Source organism: Mustela nigripes, chromosome 17 (assembly GCF_022355385.1).
Source record: "Mustela nigripes isolate SB6536 chromosome 17, MUSNIG.SB6536, whole genome shotgun sequence".
In the NCBI taxonomy this organism is placed as follows: Eukaryota; Metazoa; Chordata; class Mammalia; order Carnivora; family Mustelidae; genus Mustela; species Mustela nigripes.
Window position 1 is genome coordinate 34,671,437 of NC_081573.1, and position 20,486 is coordinate 34,691,922.

The 20,486-nt window shown below is 39.5% G+C and overlaps 1 pseudogene; it reads right to left on the bottom strand.

Annotated features, from left to right (window-relative positions):
• Positions 1-311: 311 nt before the first annotated feature.
• LOC132005645 (large ribosomal subunit protein eL8-like) lies at positions 312-1,106 on the bottom strand (annotated as a pseudogene).
• Positions 1,107-20,486: the final 19,380 nt, after the last annotated feature.

Sequence of the window (20,486 nt, forward strand, 5' to 3'; positions counted from 1 at the left end):
TCCACTTCTGCTCTCCTTTGCGCTCATGGTTCGGCAACTTGTGGTTAATCCCACCAGGGTTCTCCAGCCTCCCCACTTTCCACCTGTCTCTTCCTGTTCTCCCCACACATGCACCTCATATGCTCCTCTTCATTCCGCTGCTGTCACCTCCTATTACCCTTCCCGACTCTCCCCAGATCAGAGTCATTTATTTTTTCTTCTGTGACATCATGTTTGTTTGCACCTATACTATTATTCTGGCAATGGTTTTTTTTTTTTTTTAAAGAGAACTTCTGATTACTTTTATGTACAGACAATTCAGCAGTGTACGCTTAGCCCAGTTGGGTGGCCCATTCTTCAGCTTTTACCTTTTCCAGCTTGACAACGTGAGCCACTGACTCTGGACCCAGAAGGTTGCCTCCCCAGTGATGGCAGATCTCGTCCAATCTATCACTGCAATTGGTCCTGATAGATTTTACCAGCTTAGCCAGAGCTCCTTTGTCTTCTGAGTTACTCTGTGTGAGGGCAATAGTGGTATAAGTCTTCCTGTGGACCAGAAGCCCAGCATGGCCCTCCCCTTGATAAGGTGCTAGGGAGCTGCTTCTCACAACATAAAGCAGGCAGGAAGACAACCAGCTCACTGGGATTCACATCATGCACAGTTGCTATCAGGTGAGCCTTCCTGTTTTCCACCAACGTGGTGACAGTCATAACCCCTGCTTGAAGGACAGCTGGCCTCTTAGTGGGGACCGCCCTTTCACCAGCAGCTTTAAATTCTCAGCATGGGCCAACAATCTGCTTCTTCTCTTGCTTTGTCTCTGATCTGTATTTGTGGGCCAGCTCAAGCAGATAAGTGGCTATTTGGTGGTCCAAGGTGACCTGGGTGAACTGGTTAATCACGGGGGCACTTTGAGATGTCTACAGAGACTAACCCTTTGCTGCTGCAGCCAATAGCAGGGCCATTGGACAAAGCAGGTGAAGTCCCTTTTGGGCTGGATGTCCTGTTCCTTATTGGATCTTTTCTCAAATAGGGGATTGACCACCTACTTGGGTTCCTGCTTCTTCACAACAGCAGGGGCTGAGGCCAGCCTTGTTCCCTTGGCCTTCTTTCCTTTCTACATCTTGGATGGCTGAAGGTGACAGAAAGAAAAGAGAACTGTCCTGGCAATGGCATTTAACTATTTGTTTGCACGGCTCTAAAAGAGAGGCTTGGATGACTCTGAAAGAGAGATTAAGTCTTATACCCCATGGCTTCTCAGAAGTTGCATGATGAATGGGACAGGGTAGTCACTGGAAAATATGTATTACACAAATGATTCAGAAAAAAATATTTATTGAGGGTTTTTTGCTATATTACCTAACACAACTCTTCTAAGATATTAACCTATTTCAGCAATAATTTTTTCTTGCTCCAGAATGTGATAAATAAGATTAGTACATGGCAAAGACAGATTATAATTAGAAATACCACCCATCTATTTTGTTTGTTTATTTGTTTCTCTTTCTCTCAACCATGGAGCATTTTTATGGTTTAAACCAGAAGGGTCTAAGTGACTGTTAATAGATGTAGCATAAGCCTTGAGTGTGTTGACTACTTAGGAAACCTGAGCTAGTGTGTGATTAAAAATGTCAATAACAGAAACCTGATAGAATCTTCTTTTTCTTCTTATTAATGTTATTTCTTCATGGAAATAAATAGTCCCAGTATGCATAACAGACAGGATGTTAAGATTGACTCAGACAGGAGATATATATATATATATATATTTTGTGTATATTTAGTGAGTTTTGTGGTTGATCATTGTTGTGCTATGATGTCCATTACTTCTTTAAAATATTGGCTAATGGCTAGCCCTAATCTGATGTATACCTGCTCTTTCTAAAGTTTATTCCTATATACTTTACGGTATTACAGGTTTGTTATTTTGAGAAGAAGGAAAGAACATGTTGGTTAAAATTTTATGTAATCCCCTTCTCTAAAGCATTCACTAGATGCAGAAATGGATACCAGTGGGGTGCCTGGGTGGCTCAGTTGTATAAGCATCTGCCTTCAGCTCAGGTCATTGATCCCAGGGTCCTGGGATCAAGCCCTGCGTTGGGCTCCCTGCTGAGCAGGGAGTCTGCTTCTCCCTCTCCCTCTGCCTCTGCCAACTGCTTGTGCTCTTTCTCTCTCTTTCCCCTTCCCTCTTTTGCTTGCTTGATCTTTGTATTTCAAATAAATAAATACAGTCTTTAAAAAAATGGATACCAGTGGCCCATATCAGCTATAAATATTGGATGATGTAGGCAATTAGCTAGCCTTCAGGCAAACAGAAGTCCTATACTTAGCGATGGTACTAATTATAATCCAGCTTCTCTACTAGCTTCTTTTTAAATGGATTAAAATTTCTGTTTAATCTCTTCCACTGAGTTTAAAAACAAACAAATAGAACATCATGACTATTTGAAAGAGTGACTTCAAGAATAAGGTTTGGTGCTTGAAACCTGAACCCCTGGAACTAACCAGAATATAAGGCATTGAAGCTAGGGAAAATGTAATTCTGATGTATGGTCCTACTTGAGGCAAGCTGAACTCAAGAGGTGTTTAGGGAATTGTAAACCAAAATGTTCCATCTTTAGTACTCAGTCAGGGTTAATGGAAGGAAAGTCTCATAGTCCTGGCTACAGGAGCTGGTCCCTGAGGTCTGCTCTGGGTTACAATGTCATCCACTCTGGTCTCCTAGGAGGGCTACAATTGACAAGGCAGTAAGAATCAATCTGGAGGGAAGAAACAAGCTATAGACTAAGAAACAGAAGGCACCAACAAGCTGATTTGGCTCAAAGGAGAGGTACTCAATCTTGACAATATCACTATCATGACAGGTGTGACTATGTATTTTTTGGGGATTATTTATGACTTGACTTCTCTAATAATAGACAGTGAATTCTTGGAAGATCAACCTTGTATCTTCAGTTGCAAAAGCCCTGTTTGGAAAACATATACACACATATGTGCCCCGCCCCCCGCCCCAAACACAGATACACACATACAGATACATAGGAAAACAATCTATCTTTTGAGGTATCTTTTGAATGCTACATTGTCATTTTCAAATGACAGATAATGAATTATTGTAGAGGGAAAGCAGGGAGGAAGGAAAGAAATGTTCTTAATCTTGACTTTCTCATCCGTCTTGACTTTTTCTTCTTCTGCAAGGTGGTTAGATCAGACCCGTTATGTTTCCTTTCCTTTCCTTTTTTTTTTTTTTTTTTTTAAGATTTTATTTATTTATTTATTTATTGACAGAGAGAGATGGTGAGAGAGAGAACACAAGCAGGGGGAGTGAGAGAGGGAGAAGCAGGCTTCCTGTAGAGTAGGGAACCTGATGCGGGGCTCAATCCCAGGACCCTGGGATCATGATTTGAGCTGAAGGCAGACGCTTAATGACTGAGTCACCCAGGAGCCCCCCGATATGTTTTCTAAGAATTTTACAGAATTAATACTTTTTGGTTCCTTTGAAATGTTTGTTGTTATCCAAAGATAATGTTTGTTGTTTGTTTGTAAAATGTTTGTTGTTATCCAAAGAGGGAGTATTCTAGAATACTCTTGCTGGTGAAGCACGTTGGAGAAGTAAACCTTACCAGTATCCATGGCCATTTCCAGGCTTATTTATTACCAGCCTTCATTGAACAGAAGGGGACCTTCCTACTCATGTCCCGGGGTTGTCAGAGAGGAGTGAAATGGAGGGCAGTTAAGAAAGAGTCCTTCATTCAGTTTGTAAGAGGGCTCTCAAGCAATGTCCAGACAAAGTACCTGCCTCTTCAACATTGCTGGCATGTTTTAGGGGATAAGGAATGAATTCATTGAGGGCCTTCAGCATCACAGAGAAATCTGGTCCTATTACTTATAGGCATGTGACGGTGGGCAAGTCAAATCAAATGTGTGAAGTAATTGTAAATTTTAAGGAACTCTACCAGAAGTTGAAGGTATCAATGATTATTACTATGGATATTCATTATTATTATAATTACTTCATCTCTTAAGTGGGGATGCTCAGTCCATTTTTATTCTCTGGACAGGAGGTCATTAAAGTTTTCACTAATGCATTTATTAGTAGTTTTTTTGTTGTTGTTTTCTTGTGATGAACTGAACCTTATGCAGGGAGAGAGAATGCTAAAGTAGATGATAGCACAGGAACTTTGGAGTTACATAGATCTGGCATAAAGACGAACACAATCTTTTAGCATATATGAGAGGTTGTCAAGTCAATAATTATCTCTGAACTTTGATTTTCTTTTTCTTTCTTTCTTTTTTAACATAAAAAGAGTCTTATTTACTTTTTTTTTCTTTACTTAAAAGGGTTTTTGAAACTTGATTTTCTTCATGTAAAACAGTATTTTTATTTCACTCTCAGGGTTCTTTGGAGAATTGACTAGGAAAACACATAGTCACCTTCTTCTAGTGGGGTTTTGGGAACAAAGCAGACATTCATTCGTGCAACCAAAATTTATTGAATACTTATTATTTCCTAACAATAAAATACTTAACAAAAATACAGTCTCTGTTCTCACAAATATTACTGTTTAGTTCCTTTAAATGTCAGTGTTTCCTAATAACAGGGAACACATACTCAAGGGAATGTGCACCATGGTGGTGAATATTGCCAAGGTTGGTATGGATTTGTCAGTCAAGAAAAATGGTCTTAGGGTGTGAGCAGGGCAAAGAAGAATCTGATGACGGAAGGGGCAGACATGGTTGAAGAGCAGCCTAATTCAATCTTCACATTGTGTCCCAATAATACTATTTGAAAATAATAAAAATTAATTATTTAAATGTAATCTTTGGGGCACCTGGGTGGCTCCGTCAGTTAAGCCTCAACTCTTGATTTGGGCTCAGGTCATGGTCTCAGGGTTGTGAGATGGAGCCCCATGTCAGGCTCTGTGCTCAGCAGGGACTCTGCTTGAAGATTCTCTCCCTCTGCCCTGCCCCCTATTAACGCACTCATTCTCTCAAATACATGAAATCATATATATATATATATATATATATATATATATATATAATCTCTTACTAATTTATTTAAAAGTAGTAAGTGTCCCATAAATATCTTTGTAACTTTTTCATGCCTGTACAACACCTTAAGTACAGAGGACCCAGTATTTGTTGAATATCTTTAGTGGGTATTTTCTCATTTAATTCTTTCAGTAGACTTATTTATAAGTAGCATCCATAAGCATCCCCACTATATAGATGAGTAAACTTGTGAAATTAAGCAGGTTGCTCAGGATCAAACATTTAATAAGTAGTTCATGTGGAATTGAACTCAGGTCTCATTGGCTTAAAAAAGTTATCCCACTGTACTTTGTCAAAATGCAACAGCAAGAAAAGGAAAAATAAAATGAATAAAGGAAGTACTGATTTTCTTTATTTGAGTGAAACCAGAAATTACTTGTGTCTGTAAGAGGGTAATATGCCCAGTTTATCTTTTCAAATATTTGTATGAACTGTGGTGAACAGTTGTTGGTCAAGGAATAATGAACCCTTCACAAATTCAGAATTTTCTATTGGCCACCAACAAAAATGATCAATTGGTCACTGTTTAAATTGTTAAATGTTTGTTAACTTGAATCTATTTTCTGTTTAAATTATTGCCATGAATCACATTCTGTTATTGGCCCAATTATTTCAGTAGAAGACTTTTGACATTTTCTTTCATAATGCCAATACTGTGCATAAAACCTGTGAAATTATGAGTAAGTGTCTCTGAGTGCTTTGAAAAGTGATTTGTGTGTCTAATTTAAGCACATAAAGAAAAGATGAAGAAATCTGTGAGTTATGATTGTGTAAGCATGAGTGTGTATTCTCTCATTTGTTCTCATAATTTTATCATGAACAGAATGACAGTGACCTTGCTTTAAGTCCCTTAAGCCGTCTATCAAAATACGAAGTGAATAAAATGTAAAGAAGATAAAAAATGTAACACAAGCCTGTTCCTCATTCAGAAAAGGAATTATGGGGAATGCCCTAGGAATTCTGTCTCCACAGAGATAGGAAATTTTCTGGACATATACTCATATGGTAGAAATTGCTGGAAGGGGCGCCTGGGTGGCTCAATGGTTAAGTGTCTGCCTTCGGCTCAGGTCATGATCGCAGGGTGCTGGGATTGAGCCCTGCAGTAGTCTCCCTACTCGGCAGGAAGCCTGCTTCTCCCTCTCCCACTCCCTCTGCTTGTTTTCCCTGTCTCGCTGTGTCTCTCTCTGACAAATAAATAAATAAAATCTTTAAAAAAAAGAAAAAGAAACTGCTAGAAATAGAGCTTCTCTAGAAATTCTTCTTCCTTGTGAATTTCTGGTACAAGTAAGATGTAGAAACACATTATTACCAGTTGGAGGTTTGGCTTTATCTATAAATGTGGACCTTCTTCCCTAGACACTTACACTGCCATACCTTGGTATAGCCAGAACACGTACCTCAGCTCTTGCCATCCAGGTCTGAGCACGCCTGCCTGAGGACTGGAGGAAAATGGCTTAAAGCTGAAGCCAGCATAGTGGTGGCCCTGCTATATACCCTGGGTCACTCCCAATATTCTCATGGCCTATTTCCATTAGCCACATGTGTGAAGAGAGAGTATTTAGTCATATGCTGGATCTTTTCACTCCTTTGACATTTCCAGTCTCTCAGTCAGTGACATGTCACGACATCCTGGAGTGTGGCCAATCCAGATCACTATCCTTCCTTGAAATGTAGGGAAGGGGAATGAGACCACAGGAGCCAAGAGCCCCATTTAGAAGCTTACCCATCTTGCAAGGATCTTGTTACAAGAAAATGTGATAAGTGAACAAGTACATATTCAACAGTCTACTGTGTGGCATTTGTGAAAGTGCCTTATAAAATCAATTCTGATTAAGAAAAACAAAACAAAACCATAGGTGCACCTGGGTGGCTCAGTTAGTTAAGCGACCGATTCTTGATATCAGCTCAGGTCATGATCTCAGGGTCGTGAGATCAAGCCCTGAGTCAAGCTCTCAAGTCTGCTTGTGAGTCTCTTCCTCTCCCTCTGCCCCTCCTTCTGGTCACACTCTCTTGCTTTAAAATAAATAAATATTACAAAACAAAACCAAACCTGTAGCCTGCTACTAACCTAATTATACTTCTTTAAATTTGAACTATATAATATGCGCCTAACAGAATAAATCATCCAGCCAGAATCTGGATTAGTTTTGTCACCTAGCTACATTTTAGAGGAAAACATATTGGATATAATACTACAAACAAGGTACTAATGTAATAAATGAGAATATACAGGTTTTTTTTTTTTTTTGCATTGAGATTGCCATTGTTATTGGTCAGCTACATAGGTTCATCTGAATACCCGTGGGAATGAATTCTCTGCTAACATTGCCTGAATCACATCAGCTGCCTTACTTCTGTTCCTCATCCAAGTTAGATCTGGGGTAAATGCTGTGTTTCCAGCACTGGTTCCTATTTTCCAAATCTATATGCTCATCTTCCTCTCTCTCTACACCATCTTGCATGAAACCATGCTGAGAATAAAGTCAATTACCAAAATCACTTTTTAATAAAATTTCCTCAGTGGGTCAGAGGATTTTCAGTAACAATGGGATTTTTTTTTTTGTTCATCCAAAATATGCTCACATACTACCAGAACTATCTTTTTAATAAGTTTTAAAAATAGGTGCACATAAGTTTAGCAGTGAAGGCTCATACCTTTCATTTTCTGCTTATAATCAATTTAGGACTATTTATCCTATAAAAGAAACAAGAGCAAAAAACTAACTCAGAAATTATAGCCTCGCATGTGTTACTATGCTCCACAGGCCATATCTTTAAATATGTTCACATTGTGAGAATAATTGTTTTTGTCTTCATAGTCAATTCATCTGTTTGACTAAGCATTAAATTACAAATGTACTTAGTTTTTCCTGTGCTGTCCTACTTTTGCTTTAAATTTGTGTGAGTTGTATTAAACTTGTATCATGTATTTTACTGGTAGAATACTTCAATTATCCCTTTTATTTACTCACATTTCACTGCTAGCCAAAGAGAAGATTTGACCCCATCAATTTTCTTTCTATGACTCGTATCTGATGACTATATGTTTTAAAGAATAAACTCTAAGATTTTAATGTTTCTCTTTCTATTCCCAAAAAGCTATCATTCAGAGAGGAGCAAAACAGCATGTTTTAAACAAATAAGAATGTTTAATGTGCAAATTATCAGTATAATGTGATATGATATGACAACTATACTTCAGTGTGGAAGCTTGATATTACTCTATTATTATCCTTAAATGGGAAAAAAAATCCTTTATTTTGAGGGTAACCATATGCAGAGTGTTCATCGGAATATTGCAGGATCTTTGGGATTTGGTTGAAACATTGACTCTTGAGTTAACACATCTTCACTGATCTGTTATGAGGGCAAGTACATGAACAAGTTCTGATGTGACAACTTGTCCCCCAGTTAAAAAAAAAATAATTCAGGGGGTAGTTCAGGTGGCAGAGGAGAAGGAGACTGAAATTTCATCTCATCCCAGGAATTCAGCTAGATAGCTAGCAAACCATTCTGAACACCTAAGGACTCAGCAGGAGATTGAAGAAAAGTATAGTGGCAACTCTATGAACAGAAAAGCTACCACTTTCTGGAAGACAGGGCAAGACGTCTTGTTGCTGTCAATGAAAAAATAAAAGAAGATGCCAGTTATTAAAGAGAAACAAAACAAATCAGATTGTTTATACTTTTGCATATTGCAAAGCCCAAATCATGGTTTTTTTTTTTTTTTCTCATCCTTGTTGAGGAGGTATCTATTGTGTTTGGATGCATCTTTCCATCAGAACAAAAAACACAGTGCTTTCAAGGCTTCACAAGCAGGTCCTTATTAGTACCTTTCTAAAAAGGCACAGAGGCTACTTTTCTAATAATTGAAATCAGGATATAAGTGGCCTATTCAGTGGGTGAGCTCCTGCTCCTTAAAGAACAGCCCTCTAGAATATCACACACATGAACATGATTGTGGTCTCCTCTTCATCTCCTATTTACTCTTGCTTACTTTTTTGGAGGATTTGTTACTAGCCTTCAGAGTTATACCTTACCTGGTTCGGGTGCATCCCATTATGATAGCTGAGCCTGATTTTTCTTTTGCTAAGTGCATTAGCTTTGACATTTGCCAATGTCCTCTGAGGTCCAGTCACTGGTCCACTTTGTATCCTCTTACTCAAAAGCTGGGGATGACCATTTTAACTAGAAGAAGTCAACACATTTCTCGAACGTAACAGGGTTTCCATGCAAATCGAAGTTTAAAGCCTACAAAATAGAGGAGAGAGAATGGGTTCAACAGATGTTAAATGTATTTGTAGGAGAAGCAGCACTTACTGTGTGCTCTTATGTGCCAGGCAGCGTGCTGAGCGCTTTCCCTGTTTTATCCCAATAATTCCTGAAAACAAGCACTCCCTGGGTAAGGAAAGTGTCCTCTCTGGGAGGCAGTTACTATTATTATCTCCATTTAACAGATGAGAAAATAGAGGCAGAGGTCGATTATAAATTGAGCTGAAGCTCAAGAAGCTGATGAGTGTCTGAACTAGGATCCAAAACCAGACGGGGTTTAAGCTCTTAACTGTTAAGCACCGTTTCTCCCTGGGAGGAGGCGATTGTGGGGGGAAGGCAATTGCGGGAAGAGGCATGTGGAATTGAGGAAGGAGGAAAAAAAGCTCTCTAAATGATAGTGAGAACTGCTTCCTCTAGGGCCCATAGGGAATGATGAAAAGTCTTTGGCAAACATTATCCAATTTAATTTAAAAAATAATGCCAGAATTTAGATGCCATTATATCCATCGTATGGATAAGAAAACTGAGTTGGGTTGGAACCATAGTATGGCATTTTCAACATTATGATGTGAGATGTATTTTATCTGTCAGACTCCAGCAGATTTCATCTTTTTTGTTCGTTTTATTATGCTGCACTAAGGAAGAAAAAAAACCACAGACTAATTCCATTTCCTAGCTTTAAGAAGCAGTAGTCAACTCTAGGCATGACTGATAAAAATTTATTTGATTGTGTAGTATTTACCTAAGTCCACTGAAGGAGCCAGATTTCCTTTAGTGTAGTCACAAGCTCCTACGTGACCTGAGCATTTTTCAGGAGAAGGTAGGTATAAAATTCTCCTAAACGGAGAGGAATATTTTTCCCTTAGTCCTATTACTGACAGCTTCTAAATTTAATAACACAAATGCTCCCCTACAAATAAGTGTAACAAAAGCTTAACTTGCCACAGGGGGAAAAATGCTATGATGTAACAGACCCAGGAATAAGTGAGGTTTCTGGGAAGGTCACTGCCTGAGGCTGCTTGATAAACTCTAGCCCTTATATGTACCCACTGTTTGATGTTTCAGTTTCGGATGCTGAGCCTGGTCATAGCACACAGGTCAAGTTTCTTGCTTAGACTTCTCAAAAAGGTGACAAAATAAAATCAGTGTAAAGCTGTCAGATGAAAGGCTCTCCCATGAATTATATTTTGCTCAAGTAACCCATCTGAAGCCAAATGTGTCCTTTGCTAACTCTTTCGAGAATTCAGCCCAAGGAACACCAAGGGGCTCCAGGATTGTTTCCCATCTGAGTCTCTTTTCAGAAAAATGCAGGGAAATTCTTGAGTTGACCTTGTTCTGATAAATCTCCTTGAAGTAAGGTCATCATAATTCTCACCCACATTTTTCTGCTGTCTTGTCAGATGAATCCGTGAAATTCACAGATTAACCCAAGTCCCTCACTTAGACATTCTAAACGCGCCAAATGTTCAAGTGTAACAAAAAATTACACATCTGGTAATTCTGCATGTTATTTATAGCCTTTCTGATAGAGGCATAATTGATTCAGAAATGCAATTTACAGCTTGGCATCTCCATTTCAAAGCCTCAATTCTATGACATCCACCAAGAGAGTAATCTCATTTTTGTGAGGAAGCAGAGATAATAATTATAACGAATTTTTGTATGATAGCGTCATGCTTTGGCATAAAGTTTTTCTTTCTCCTTGTCTTTTCCTTTGCAGAGTGGGCAGTATTCGTGTCAGCCACACACTTAATTCCACGGTATGATTTATGGAGACATAAATGAAGCATAAAGTTGATCAACAAACCCTGGGGTGATGGCAAATGGCTAAGGCAAGTTTCTCTTGCCCTCTATTTTTAATTGCAGTCCTCGTCAGAAAACACTCTTTAATTTAACCAGGTAATTGTTCTTTTCGAAGAGAGCATCTATTATTTAGTTCCATTTTTGAAAATTACTGAAGAATGCTGGAACATTGTCTTTATCAAAGAATAGTCGTAAAATTGCTTCCCTTACCCGCCTTCTGCCTTTGGCTTCCCCACCCTTCTAAAGCATAAAATGATTCTGTCATTTACTGCTTTAGTCCCTGTCTAGGCCTTGGGCACGTTTTGAAGAAGATATATGGAGGAATTAATTTATGTTAGCCAGTGGGGTCCTGTATAAATTTTATTGACATCAGTGGATGTATCTTATATTTACCCTCATGCCCTCAAATCATTACCCTAATTCTGACCGTGCATATCTAATCTAGGCAATGGAAGACTGACTGCTTCAGTTCCCAAGGAGGAGCTCAGATTTCTCCCTGCTTGCAGAAATTGATCCGTTGAGTTTCCTTATTTTGGCGTTGTTGGCCCACCCGGATCCAGACTACATTGTTATTGTTTTAATTTATGATTCTAGGAGCTATTCTGGGACATTTCTCCTGGCCATTCACTGAGTTCCACCTTCTGGACTTGCTCTTAGCTGCCTGGTTTTCATTCCTGCCTTCGATACTGGTGTCAGATCCCAGTGTATTCTATTCCATCCACCTAACTTTAGCATTAGCTCTGAGATTCCAGCTGTGCTGCTCCACGTTGGCAAATGTGACTTCTTTTTTTTTTTTTTTTAAGATTTTATTTATTTATTTGAGAGAAAGAGATCATAAGTAGACAGAGAGACAGGCAGAGAGAACCGGGGGAGCAGGCTCCCTGCGGAGCAGAGAGCCCACTGCGGGGCTTGATCCCAGGATCTTGGGACCACAACCTGAGCTAAAGGCAGAGGCTTAACCCACTGAGCCACCCAGGTGCTCCGGCAAATGTGACTTCTTTGGTTATGGATCCTGGCCCAGGTGAAATCAGAATTCACTGCAGCCCTTTTACTCTTCTATTATTTTTTAATTGATTCATCACAAGAAATCAGAAATACACTTCAAAGCCTAAGAAACAAATAAAAATTATACATAAGACAAATATAAAAACCGTCATCATATTTTGTGTATTTTTCAGTCTATCATCTATCTATTATCTATCTAATTAACATCATACTGGTAATGCAGATTTTGTTTGATTTTTACTCAGTATTTTGTCATTTCTGTGTTTTCATCTGTGAAGACTTTAAAAAACCTTTTTTTTTTTTTTAATTTTGAAAAGGAAAAATGCTAGTTTTTACCTTACATATGTGCCCTAGTTTGTTTACCCATTTCTATATTTTGGCATTTTGCAGTTACCAAATTTTTTGTTTTTGTAATCAAACCTTGATGAATATATTAGTATTTATTTAAGATTCTTTATTGAATACTTATTTTGTGTGAGACCCTGTTTTATGCATTGAAAACTCAACAAATGAAGTTGCTGAATTTAATAATCGTGGAAAAGCAGAAGTCTAGAGAGGAATAGGAAAAAACGGCCGTTACATTATTGTGTGAAAAGTGCTGGAGGCATATGATAAGTACTGGGTAAATTTGGAAGTCGGAGAAAACTTTTTTTTTAAGATCTATTTATTTAGGGGCACCTGGGTGGCTCAGTTGTTAAGCATCTGCCTTCGGCTCAGGTCATGATCCTAGGGTCCTGGGATTCAGTCCTGCGTCTGGCTCTGTGCTAGGTGGGAAGTCGGCTTCTCCCTCTCCCACTCCCCCTGCTTGTGTTCAGTCTCTCCCTATGTCTCTCTCTCTGTCAAGTAAATAAATTAAATCTTTAAAAAAAAATCTATTTTAGAGACAGAACACGCCGAGGGGAATGGTTGAGAGAGCCTTATGCAGATGCCTCAGTGCGGAGCCTGAGGAGGGGCTCCATCTCACAACCCTGAGATCAGGGCCTGAGCTGAAACTGAGAGTCAGATGCTTAACCAACTGTGTTACCCAGGCGCTTTAAGGTCAGAGAAAACTTCAAGCAAGAGGCAGTCTTTAGACTGAAATCTGAAAAGTGAATAAGAATTAACCAGATAAATGAAAATACTGGGGAAGGAGCCACTCTTTTAAGTGTAAGTCATCAGGAAATGCAAATAACTATGAACAAGAAAGAAACTTGATGAGTTAGAAAAACTACAAGTAATTCAGTCTATCTAAAATGTGGAGTGATCATGGGCTTCTTGAGAAGACAACTTGGGCCAGATCAAGAAAAGACTTTTATAGAATTTTAAGGAATTTGTTCTTTATTCTGAAGGCAGTGAAAATCGTTAAAATATTTTAGCCATGGGCTTAGGGGGACAACATAATTAGAAATGCATTCTGAATGATTACTGGTGACTTTGTGGGGATTACCTTGGTGGGGGAGCAAAGCAGACAAAGAGTCTAGTTAGGAAATGATTTCCATAAGCAAAGCATAGAGGATGCTAGCTGGACCTAATGTAGTAGGAGACTGGGAATTAGGATGGAGAAAAAGGACCCCCCCCTTTTAAATAATGCTGATAAGACGTGATGGTTTTACTCAGAAAGTTAGGAAGGAGAAGCAGTCAAAGATGGTGTTCATTGGGGGAGGTTGTAGTGCCATGTGATTAGAGAGGCCAATGTAGGGAGGAGTAGATTTCTTTGTTTTTAATGATTTTTATTTATTTGAGAGAGAGAGAGTGAGGGGGCGGGGAGGGAAGGGAGAGAGAACCTGAGGCAGCCTCTGAGTCAAGAAGGAGCCTGAGGGCTGACATGGGGCTCTATCCCATGAGAGATCACAACCTGAGCCAAGAGTAAGGCGTCTAACTGACTGAGCCACTCAGGCACCCCAGGAGGGATACGTTTAAAAGCTGTGATATATTCTTGAAGAATTTTGTTTGTGAAATTTAAAAGAGAGATTTGAGTGTGGGTAGAATGATAGAGATTTGAGAGTGAGAGATATGTCGACTCGGATCATTTTATTAGAAGAGAATTCTAGATGTGAAATTATTCATCAAAATTTGTTGGTGCATTTGACACAGTGATGTTTAGAAAGGTCACAGATATTGGCCATTTGGCACAATAATTTGGATTTGGGGCCAGTCTGTCCCTGTGTTCTTAGAGACCTTTTATACTCTGGGTTTCGTGCTTGAGACCAGAATGTCTCTTTTTCCTCATTCCACTGTTGCTGCATCAGAATGTCTGCAGGAGAACCATTTTACATCTTGACTCATTTCTCTGGTCCTCATGGGACAGGCGAAGATTAAATGCATGACATCTTTGAAGTGTTGTTTTAGCATTCTGAGCAGCAGCTGGAATATTTCTACCAACAATAAATAACACAGTGAAAGAGAGACCTTTTTCAATATCTGGCTTCTACTCAAATTGTGGACTCAGCTGTGATCCCTAAATATTTTAATTAATGTCTCTCAAAGGGAGGTTTTACTAAAGCAAATGAGAGGCACCTTGATACATATCCATTTATGTACTGAAGCTTATGAACAGGGGGCTCTGACATTCCCTAAAGATCTTACCTTTCATCTTGGAATAGATGATGCTTCCTACTCAGATGATAGATCTGCATTCCTTTTACTGTATCACTCTATTCCAGAAGCAAAGGAAAGGAATTAACCCATTAATCAGATGGCGAGCCACTGAGTGCTGGAGAATGGGTTTTGCCTTAAGATACATTGGGATTCTAGGACTGTATTCATATAGTTAGGCCACTTATTAATTTCTTGAAAGGATAGACTGGGAAAAAATATTGCATGTGAATGTACTCTAAATCCATTATAAGAAGATTTGATGCCATCTACCTAAGACAGAGCACTTTATTCTGCTTTAAGTAATAACTGGTATTACATATTGGCTATTTGTTAGATATCAAGGAGTTATGTTAAACTCCTCACGTGTTTGTTCTCTTTTAAGTCTAACTACCAGTCTGTGGTATGCACAGTATCAAGATCATCGTGTTGTAGAAGAGGAAACTGACTTAAAAGAAGAAATGTCTTGTTTGAAACTATAATAGGAGTGTAGTGGAACCCCTATTCACACCTGGGGTCTCTAATTTCAGAAGGTGGATTGGAGATTATACAGGATGCAGGGCTGAATAGTTCAAGAGTGTCTGGAACAGAAGTCATTCTTTGTTCTCTTTCTGGGGCTCACACTGCATCACAATCTCACAAAGGAAGGCAGATTAAAGTATGATAATGGTGTCAGTGTGCGTGGAAGACGAGAATTTCTAAATGTCTTGTAAAAAAATTCCTTGTATAATTTCTAGCAAGGTATAAGCAGATTGACCCTCTGGTTCTATCTGTTCTTACCCTTAATTAGAAAATATTTGTCTTCTGTGAGGAGAAACGGAATAGCCATTGGGGTTTAAACTAGTCATAAGCCACATGAAAAGAAAACAGTAATTTCTTTTGGGGGGAAGGGATTGGATTTCATTATTTGATTGGGTTTTTAAGGTCTCAACCTAGTCAGTGGATATCCACCGAATCCACAGTGGATCTCAGCTAAAGCAAAGAGCCAAACTCCCTTTCTTTGATTAGTAAGGAGGTACTTCAGGTAAAGTCAATATGAACTCTGGGGGTGTGACAGGACTGTTGGGAAGGGTCCCAGACAATACTCTATACCACTGAACCCTTCCTTCTCAGCTTTCCCATTTGCTTTCTGTCTTGGTTGACCTTTGAAAAGTTAGTCATTTTCACAGTGTATACATATATATTTAAATGTTTTATATCAGCGCTTTTAATAGCTCTTCCATAGTGGTTAATTCTGTCTGCCATCGAACAAGCTAGCATTAATCTCTCGATGTTTAATAATACTGATTAATTTCCCAGTAATATTTCAATATTCATCAGTAATGAATTTTTATAAGAGCTGATCTTTGAGTCTCTCTTCTGTCATCTAGGATAAACTCATGTCGACCTGGTGTGTCTGTATTTGGAGGATGATATATGACTTTTAAGGACTTCTAAGGTCAAACAAAGAAGGTTACCAACTGTGTTGATAATATAGATGTACTGTCAGTCATTGACATAACACACTGGGGCCACTCACTATCCTAAGACCTAAAACCTAGAAATGTTGGACAACTAGCTAATAAAAGGCAGCCCCCACATTACAGTTAAGTGCTCATTTGTCAGTATTTATTGGGGCGTCCTGTGCTGCTTTCACTTCCAGTTTATCTGTGGCACTAGATGAAGTGGCAGAATTACAATAGTCTGGGATTCCTTTTTTTTTTTTTTTTAAGATTTTATTTATTTATTTGACAGACAGAGATCACAAGTAGGCAGAGAAGCAGGCAGAGAGAGAGAGAGAGGAGGAAACAGGTTCCCTGCAGAGCAGAGAGCCCGATGTGGGGCTCAATCCCACGACCCTGGGATTATGAACGGAGCCAAAGGCAGAGGCTTTAACCCACTGAGACACCCAGGTGCCTCTAGCCTGGGATTCTTAAGTTTAAGCCAAGGTTGGGCTTCTGTGAATGCCCTTTTTCCAGCCCAAGACATGAAGAACTAAGGAGCCCACTAGAGAATGAAATTGGTTAGACAGGCCTGCTTATTATTATTTGGGGGATGTTATTATGTAACAATAAGAAAAGAAAATAATGAAAAGGTCCCTCAAAATCAGAAAACATCCGGTTGGAATTATATGACTACTGTTCATTAGCTAGCTGGGCAATGTACACAAGTCATTTGTCTCCATGTGAAATCATTCTATTTGCTCACTCAGTACCCAGTTTTCATTCTTCATCCTTTCATTCCTTAATTCCTTCATTTCTTCATTTAGTCAATACGGAGCACTCTATGTCAGACCTTATTCTAAGCACTTTACATGCATCACTTCTTTTTTTTTTTTTTAAGATTTTATTTATTTATTTGACAGACAGAGATCACAAGTAGGCAGACAGGCAGGCAGAGAGAGAGGAGGAAGCAGGCTCCCTACCGAGCAGAGAGCCCGATGCGGGGCTCGATCCCAGGACCCCGGGATCATGACCCGAGCTGAAGGCAGAGGCTTTAACCCACTGAGCCACCCAGGCGCCCCCGTACATCACTTCTTTATTAACCCTGATTTTATTCAGGGTTGCACTTGAGTTTAGAATACTCAGTTCACTGGCTTCCCTTACAGAGACAGGTGGTTATGGGATGGATGGAGTTCCGAACAGGAAGATTAAGCTTTGGATAGAAATTCCAGAAAATCCACTGTCATTTTCATAAAATGAGGCAGATTTGGCTGGTATGGCCCTTTCCTGTTTATTCTTTGTTCTTTAACTTCCCGTCCAGAGTTCCAGCAGCCACGTTGAAAGAGTAGGGATAAACCCCATGTACTGGGGATAGCATATCAGGGAGGCAGAAGGAGCCTGAGGCCCTGATGGCAATGTTGACCCTTTGTTTTAACCTCTGATACCACCCCAGACTTCCTATTACCTGAGAAATGATGATTTACTTGCCCAAGCCACATTTAGGTTTTTTGTAGCCCATACCTGAATGATTCTGCTAAACTCCCTTTGGGTTCCGGTTTATTCATTTGTCAAATGAGAACTGTGTTCTATGAATGAGCGGTCTGTTAGGATAAAAGAAAATAGAGCATATAAAACACAAAGCACATAGTGTTATTCAGTAAATTCTACTTCTCCTTGCCATGTGGATATAAACTTTCTCTATTTTAGCCCATGGTAGATAGGGCTAAGAGTAGGACATTAGATGACTTTGATTGCCACTGACATTTTATACTCATTTGGTTAGCTTTTAAGCTATATTTTCTTTTCTTTTTCTTTCTTTTTTTGGTTCTTTTTTAGGGGAGGGGAGTGGCAGAGGCAGAAGGAGAGAATCTTAAGCAAGCTCCCTTCCTCAATCTCACAATGCTGAGATCATGACCTGAGCCGAAATCAGAAGTCGGATGCTTAACTAAGCCACCTAGGCACCCCTAAACTATATTTTTCTATTCTCTCTTTGTCTTTATTGCCCTCACAGACCATGCTATGAAGGCACAGCGACTGCCCGCTCAATGTGAATTCTTGTCAAATTTCTTCTTATAATCAATGACAAGGGAGGAGGAAGAGTAATGTTGATGTAGGACTAGAGAATGGACACTGTTAGGTTTTTCAAAAATATGTACTTTGATGAAGGGGTGATGTGATTTTGAGTCCCATCTCCTTAATATATGAACTGTGTGACCATACTGGCAAATTGTTTATTCTTTCTGAGCCCCCTTGGAAACAATGGGGATAAAGCCCATCTATCTGACACCTTGTAAATGTCAGATGCTTTACTGCCCTCGGAGGCCCCATGTCTGGCCTTCAGAGGAACCCCTAAGCATTTCTTTCCTTTGCCTGAGTTGAAAAAACATCTCAGTTTTTTCACAGCGAACAGTTAGGCTCTTTTTGTTTTTATCAATTTTTGTAGCCCAATTCCCAGAAATTTCTCAGAATACACTCTTCAAGTAGCCAGAGAGGAGGATGTCTTCGTGTTTGTTCTCTGCATATGGAGCTCCTTATGCTAAAGCTGAATAGTACTTTAATGTCTGTCCCAAAGTGATTCACTCTAAGTGGTGTTTTGCAAGGTAGGGAGATGTGTTTCATTTGTAAAACGGAAGATAAAAAGTTTTCAACATCAAAAATTCTTTTAGATACAGAATCCTGATAAACATTGCGTTATGGAGAGTTGAGGTTTAGAAAACAAAATGGAAAAGTAGGCAGAAAAAAAACGACAGATTTGAACCTCTCTCCTATATCACCCTCATGACTTAAATAAAATGAAGATTTGCTCTGTTCAAAATATCCATTGATATTGGAACACTTGCAAGCGAGTAACCTGAAGAGATACTAGAAAATAACACAAATTTTTAAACTATTGTCTTCATTTGCAGTGGTGAGCTGGGGGCATGGAGTGAATGGTGAGAAAAAGTGGTTGAAATCGCATCAAATGATGAAATTTCCAGAAGCTCAAGAGATTACAGATTTCTGGTCACTTATTGAAATTCTGAGAGGCAGCAGATATCATCTGTGTTACCTTAAGAGGCAGTGGCCTCATGCAGTTCCAAAAATACCCAGGGACAGAGAGAAATATTTAGAACTATCCCCAGATGGAAAAGCTGCTTCTGAAGAAAGTGGATTCTTTTACATCAGAGGAATTGTAGAGGGTATATTTGTCATATCAATTTAGACTATTGCTTTTGATTTTCTTAGCAGATGGGGTCTGTGCAGTGGGAGCCTTCTCTAGGACTGAGCCTGACAGCCATTTTGTGTTAGACAACCTTACCTCATTGGGAAGAGACAACTGGACTAGGTTTAGAGCCTTAATTCAAGTTGAATCAGTCAGGTTCTTTGATAATTTATACTGTGAAAAATAGAGACTTGAGGTGGGCAGTGATCCAGGGCAATGGCAGATTTCTAGATGGAGGTCTATCAACCTCTAAAACTGAGGTCCTTGGAGTTTCTCCCCCTTTTGGGAGAGGGTAATAGATGGTCTTGTTAAAGATTATTTATTTGGCAGACAGAGATCACAAGTAGGCAGAGAAGCAGGCAGAGAGAGAGAGAGGAAGGAAAGCAGGCTCCCTGCTGAGCAGAGAGCTGGATGTGGGACTTGATCCCAGGACCCTGGGATCATGACCTGAGCCAAAGGCAGGGGCCTTAACCCACTGAGCCACCCGGGTGCACTGGTAAAAGATGGTGTTGTAATAGGAGGTCTATGCAGAACATTCTCATACTTGCCACTGTCTACCCTTGTGTCACATTTCTACTTTTCACAAAGATTCAGGAAAGAGCTCCTCAATAGTTTTCGGGGGGTCTATCTTTTTGAGGGGAATTTCATAAAGAAGGAGACTATAGGGGTGGACTATAGCTCCTATCACTACAGTTGACCTTGGGGCTGCTACTGGTATATTCTCTCTTCTCCTCCACTATGCAGCTGAAATTCTCCTCAGTCTGAACTATCACCTCAGCAGACCTGGGTAGCTCATCTGGTAGTGTGAGCAAACCCCCATACCTGAGTGATCTGAACATTCGATAATCATACCTCTCTCAGTTAAGCATTGTTACGTGTGTGTGTTCATAGTTATTCCAAGGTATGAGAGTACCAAGGTGCCTGCTTGAGCCTAGGTTCAATATATATTTCCCCCAGCCCCTACTGTGTAAAAGTAGCATTACATCCCTTGCTAATCAGAGTACAATACCCCTGCCAGTTCGGTGACTCTTCTCATCTGCCGGCCTTTGGACACAAGTGGTTTGAAGGGCCCTGGAAGCAGCTGTATCTGCTGGCTTAATAGAATGAACTATGCTGATGTCTGCTCATGAGTCTTGGGTCTAATACCTCCAACTTTTTTTTTTTTTTTTTTTTTTTT